General features: G+C 36.5%; 1 long non-coding RNA gene across 1 annotated transcript; it reads left to right on the top strand.

Annotated features, from left to right (window-relative positions):
- The first annotated feature begins 257 nt into the window (after positions 1–257).
- On the top strand, positions 258–5131 carry LOC143211241 (uncharacterized). Its single transcript, XR_013009419.1, has 3 exons — positions 258–1632; positions 3424–3514; positions 3589–5131. It is a non-coding gene; the product is annotated as an uncharacterized LOC143211241 (long non-coding RNA).
- The last annotated feature ends 1637 nt before the right edge of the window (positions 5132–6768 follow it).

Below are 6768 nucleotides of genomic sequence, written 5' to 3'. Positions count from 1 at the left end.
CTTAATTTTTTAGAGATTGCGTAGTCGTTAACAAAACAACTATGCGGCTGCAAATCTTCTGGCCCCGAATCGAATCCCGCTGCTTCTGTTTCTTTCAGTAAATACTTGTTGCTTCGGGTTTTAATGAAAAGTTTAATCAAAAACATTTTTTAATTGTCTACATTTATTTTCAACTTAAAGTACTGCATCAGTCCTTTAAGTTGAAAATAAATGTAGACTGAAGACAATTAAAAAATGTTTTTGATTAAACTTTTCATTAAAACCCGAACCAACAAGTATTTACTGAAAGAAACGATTAGCAGCGGGATTCGATTCGGGGCCCGAAGATTCAATCTCTAAAAAATTATGAAAAAATTAAGAACAATTGCTTCAATAATATCTAAGTACTGAATTGTATCTAATTGTAAGTACTGAAACTAAGTTTGTTAGGAGGTTTTCAATTTTTTAAAACATGTTTCCATAATCCGAAAAATCTGAAAAAATACACATTAATAATTAGGATGAGACACAACTAATGTGATAATATGTTTATATGGCAATAATAATATGTAATAATATGGCAATTTTATGTTTTCCGATTTGTTTAAAAATCGTTTTTGCAACCAAAAATTTTGAAAAAAATCTCAGTAGTGTATGCTATTCGGTAGAATATTCATGAATTTTTTCATAATTTTCTGTTGAACATGACGTGACTAAAAACAAATTTGGTTGGATACTTCTGAACATCTTTTCCGGCTATACCTTAAGAATCAACTAAAACATTATTTAAAAAATACAAAATATATTTTTTTCTGTTTACATCGTTAAAACCGATTTTTCAAAAAAAATTAGGCCTAATTTCTCGTCGATATCTCTTTTAGATCGAAAGTTATAGCAAAATGTGCGTGCCTCGTGCTGTGCCCGAGATTCAAATGCTTGCCGTCTCCAGATTCCGACTTTTCGCTTCATGCTTTCGAAATTTCGGTAACGTGAAAACCGGAGGAACGCGTCAGCGCGGCGTAGATCAGTCGAGCAGGTAGTTCACAGTTCACACGGACAGAGTAGAGGTACGCTTGTGTGTAGCGCGCGTGCAATCGAACAGGCACCAACACGGGCAAGCGCGGTCGACACAGACACAGGTCGACACCTCACCGGCCGCTCACGGATACGACGATACGTCAGGGAAGGGGAAACTGCCGTTCAGTTTTCAGCAGTTTTCAGTTGTTTTCCATTGTTCTCTCAACAGTTCTCAAGTCTCTCAAGTTCTCGTTCGCTTAGCTCGGTCGTAAATGTCGTAATCTCTGTGGTTGTCAGGAGGACGCCGCATGTCACACACTTTCACTTTCGAGATACATATTGTCGTTTAATGTTTTGATCACTAATGGTTTGACAAGGACATTGTTTAAATTGTATTATTTTTTCGAGCCTTTTGAATTTATTTTCATCACGTTTTTTCTGGTAAATACCTAATCCTACACTATAAATTCAATAAATGCATAAACTGAAATTTTTTGTGGTTACACGTTACACTCGCGAGTGCGGTCTGCGTTGCGGCATTTGACTATTTGACTATTAGATTGACTTGCTTGGATTATGTGATTACGTGGATTACTTGGATTACGTGCACTACGTGGAAGGAAGGAAGAAAGGAAGGTATGTGTACATATTTATATTGGTTAATCGGTTTCATTTTGCTCAAATGTCTCCCAAAATCTTCGCGTGAAAAAGCGTGAGAACGCTTGTCGGCACACCACGCGACAGTGCCATGTGCCATCACGTATGAGGTGCTACGGGGCGAGTATGTTCACTTCAATGCACATAGAGTCCAAAATAGTAAATTGTTTATTTCTTTATCACTTTTTTGGTAATTGTGCATAAAAGGTCCCACCTCACCGATTTCGATGATTTTTGAATGTGTTGTCAGGGTGAAGATTCTGAACAACTTTTTACTATACATGTAACCGCCGCTCAGCCTTAGTTTTTGAGAGATTTGCGAAAAACTGCAGCTACTACTACATTGAATTTTTCCTATACGTGCACGTCCGTGCTGTGCGTATGCTTCAGCATGATGCGACCGCTCGTCAACTGTTTCTACAGATATATCACTACGATCGTCGGACGATCCGATATACCGCGTGAACATTTTAAATCATATGATGATGAAGAATGAGTACATATTATATTACGACGACACCACACACACCCACCCAGTGCTTAACACGCACCCACTGTTTCTACATTATACTCTAGATTCTTACGTATTTTCACGTGCTGATTACGAATATGATATTGAAAATTTGCACAAATGTTAATTTCTTAACGGAAACCTTTTTAGAAACATTGGGTGCGTGTTAAGCACTGGGTGGGTGTGTGTGGTGTTGTCGCTTCTCATCTCCACAATGTCTTTACAAACACAAAATAAACAGATTGAACCCAAGAATCCAGGAGATGTCTTTGAAAATTGAAAGCTCAGTCTATGTATGTATGGTCACAGGGTAATTATATAGAAAAGTACACTTGCATCTGTTTATTTTGTGTTTGTAAAGACATAGTGGAGATGAGAAGCGACAACACCACACACACCCACCCAGTGCTTAACACGCACCCAATGTTTCTAAAAAGGAGATTTCCGTTAAGAAATTAACATTTGTGCAAATTTTCAATATCATATTCGTAATCAGCACGTGAAAATACGTAAGAATCTAGAGTATAATTTAGAAACAGTGGGTGCGTGTTAAGCACTGGGTGGGTGTGTGTGGTGTCGTCGTAATATAATATGTACTCATTCTTCATCATCATATGATTTAAAAAGATCACGCGGTATATAGATCGTTCGACGATCGTAGTGATATATCTGCAGAAACAGTTGACGAGCGGTCGCATCATGCTGAAGCATACGCACAGCACGGGCGTGCACGTATAGGCAAAATTCAATGTAGTAGTAGCTGCAGTTTTTCGCAAATCTCTCAAAAACTAAGGCTGAGCGGCGGTTACATGTATAGGAAAAAGTTGTTCAGAATGTTGAGTTTTACAACATATTTAAATTTTATCAAAATCGGTGAGGTGGGACCTTTTATGCACAATTACCCAATTCAGCTTTGAGCTATTCAGATTAGAATTAGCTTAACAATATTCTAAATCGGCAAAATGATGGCTAAAACCAATTCAGTAAGGCAAGTATTTAATCTTCTTCACTTGCTTCTCATCATGGAATTTTTTCATTTCTGGTAGTATATTCTTTTGTTTGTCGTTCAACTTTAATCGATTTTTTATTAATATCATTGCAATATTTGAATCAGTTAGATATATTAGTTGATGAAAAACATCAGAAGACCTTTTGTAATTGTAGCACCAGAAATTAGAAAATTCGTTGAGATGAGAAATAAGCGAAGAAGATTAAATACTCACATTTACTCACTGTGTAATTGAAAATCTAATTTACAGAACGGAGGAAAAATATAATGTGCTATCCAAGGAAGGAGGAGAAGGAAGCTGCGGCAACTGGGGAAGAGGAAGACCTCTAATTTTTCGCGTGGTACGTATATCTAATTATGCCATTCAACGCACATACATATATTGTACATTACTGATTTTCTTTGTATTTTTGAGGTATCCCGCCTATGCCAGAACGTACTACGGGCCACAAGTTTGGGGAAGCAGAGGCAACAACGTGTAATAATCACAATATATACAGGATGAGTCACCTAACGTTTGTACCTCAAATATCTTTGTTGTTTCTAAAGATACGTAAAATATGGTAAAGACAAAGTTGAATGGTACAATGGGGCTGACACGATGCCAAAAAAAATTTTGTTTTATGTCATTTTTTTTAGAGATATCAAGGTCATCTTGAGTTTTTTAAATGGTATGAGGTATTTTTTAATACATCAATCGATCCAGCTGGACATTTGTTGTAAAAAAAGGTACTAACCTATGTATGTCGAAAAGTTAGTAGTTCACGAGATATTTCAATTTAAATAACTCTAAAACACCATTACTGTCGTACTAAGACGTTAGCGTTTACATACTTGTGTAACGTTTACAAAATATTAAAAAATGATGTTTTGTCAACTTTTTTATCTGGGCATGTAACGACAATTTAAAAAATGCGTTTTATAGATTTCGGTAACTTATATGCATACTGAAAATTTCATCGAAATCGGTCAACATTGCAATGAGCTACAAACGTTTAAAGATGATCACGTAAGGGCGAAATGCCCTGGCAAGGCTGAAAATCTGCGACTTTCACCCTTAAGCTCTCATCTTTAAACGTATGTAGCTCATTGCAATGTTGACCGATTTCGATGAAATTTTCAGTATGCATATAAGTTACCGAAATCTATAAAACGCATTTTTTAAATTATCGTTACAGGCCCAGATAAAAAAGTTGTCAAAACATCATTTTTTAATATTTTGTATAATTACTACCAATTGCAATCGTAATAAATTTTTGTTTACTTATTCTCTAGCGAACTAACCGGTCTAACATCTTAAAAGAATTCAAGTCCTTTGGACCAATTTCTAAAAAGTTGTGCGATTTTTAAGGGTGTCCACTTATTATTGCCGCTGACTGTACATAGGTTAGTACTCTTTTATAACGAATGTCCAGCTGCATCGATTGATGTATTAAAAAATACCTCATTCCATTTAAAAAAGTCAAGATGACATTGATATCTCTAAAAAAATGACATAAAAACAAAATTTTTTTTGGCATCGTATCAGCCCCATTGTACCATTCAACTTTGTCTTTACCATATTTTACGTATCTTTCGAAACAACAAAGATATTTGAGGTGCAAACGTTAGGTGACTCACTCTGTAGATTTAGGTCCATGTAAAGATTGTAAATTTTTGTAATTTCCAATAATAAAGCATAGTAATAATAAAAAATTATAATATTTATTATTCCTTGTGTCATTGTCCCTATCACAGTCCCTATGTCTTCACCAACTCCCCCTGCGGCGTATTAAAAAATAAAAAAATATCAATTTTCTTTTCCCTTATACGACGAGAATTTTTTTGCATAAAGACCCGTTAAGAGGGAAGAAGTAACATTCAATTTAGTTTTTATCTCTTGCAATCGATGCAGACAATTTTTATTTTGCATAAAGATCCGCAGTCTAGGAAAACTACTACAAATATACTACAATAAATAAAATCTATCATTTAATTTTCCCGCCTTGAATGCGTACAAAATAAGTAAAAAGGAAGAGTTAGTGCGGCTATGTGCTGCCCTCTTACAACGGCCCGATCATTAAACTGGGCACGATATCCCGGATTGTGGCAACGACATCATGTGCCAAGATCGTGTCCAGGGAACACTACGAGCCCTCACGCGCATTTGTGGCCTGGACAGAATCAAGGATTTTGGCTGTCTGGGCAATGGCTAACAAAAGCGTAACACAGTTAAATATTATTTCCGCAAATGTAAACTCCATCGCATCAAACGAAAGGAGACATAATATAGTACAAATCATAAATAACCTCAATCCGGATATTATATTACTAAACGAGACAAAGCTTAAAAAATTTCACAACCCGAAATTTAAAAAATACAATCTAATTAGAAACGACAGGATCTCAGCAAACGGAGGAGGCGTAGCAACCCTCATTAAAAATAATTTTAATTACGAAAGGATAATACCAATAAAAGAACTGAACATAATAGAAATGATTATCTTAAAACTCAAACTAGAAAATGATAATAATCTGTTCATCATAGCAGTCTATGCCCCTAGTACGGAAGCAACCGATGTAATAGCTGATTTGGACTACATTTTTAACTTTTTAGAACTACATAAGACTAATAATTATTTTGTAATAGCGGGCGACCTGAACGCTAAACACCAAAAATGGAAAAATGCTTTGACTAACTGGATACAAAAACACGAAATAGACTATAAAATAGTCTTAAAACACACAAATATACCAACCTTTGTAAGGAGCAATTCATATTTAGATATAGGTCTGATAGAGACAGCAGGATAAAATTAGAAAACCTAAATCCGGATGGTACCATACAGACCACAGACATCGATAGTGACCACAGAGCTATCAACATACAATTCTCACTACCAAAAAAAGACGACATAATTGTTTTTAAAAACCATAAATATCCATTACTCTACAAAAAAACAGACTGGAATAAATTCAAAAAATACCTGGCGGTTAAATACACTACGCATATTCCGCAAAATAGAAATTTAACCAACCAAGAAATAAATACAGCCATAGTAGACACAATGAAAAAACATGTTCCTAGACAAGTAGACTACAATTCATCCGACATGTATGTAAACAGAACCATTAAAAACTTGCTCGCACAAAAAAGCAAACTAATAACCATACTAAATAATGAATACAGACACCCCTCTCCAGAAGCTATGGTGTTACGTCCCGGAGTCTGACTTTCGCGAAACTATCGTTCCGCGACCCATTCCCCTTACTGGACGCTCTCAAATGCGATACAACCTTTTGTCCACGCGGCACGTTACGTCCGACGTCTGACTGGGAACCACGACTTTCGCGAACATGCGTATTCTACTTAACGCTTACAGTAGATTCGCCCAAAGCGGCGGACGAGAGCAGAGATAACTGTGACGGCGCGAATCTTCGCAGGGAAATATTTAGCGACTTATCGGACAGTTGAGTATGGCGATCGATGAATACAGGCAGGCTTCGTTTATGCGAACTGCTTTCGTTGCTCGTTGACGGCTGCAGTCGAATCAGGCTGGATCGTCGTAGGGAGGACGATGATCCTCATTCGTCCTGGGAAGATCACGTCGTCGGT

Source organism: Lasioglossum baleicum, chromosome 8, assembly GCF_051020765.1.
Source record: "Lasioglossum baleicum chromosome 8, iyLasBale1, whole genome shotgun sequence".
NCBI lineage: Eukaryota > Metazoa > Arthropoda > Insecta > Hymenoptera > Halictidae > Lasioglossum > Lasioglossum baleicum.
This window is presented reverse-complemented; position numbering and strand designations above follow the sequence as displayed.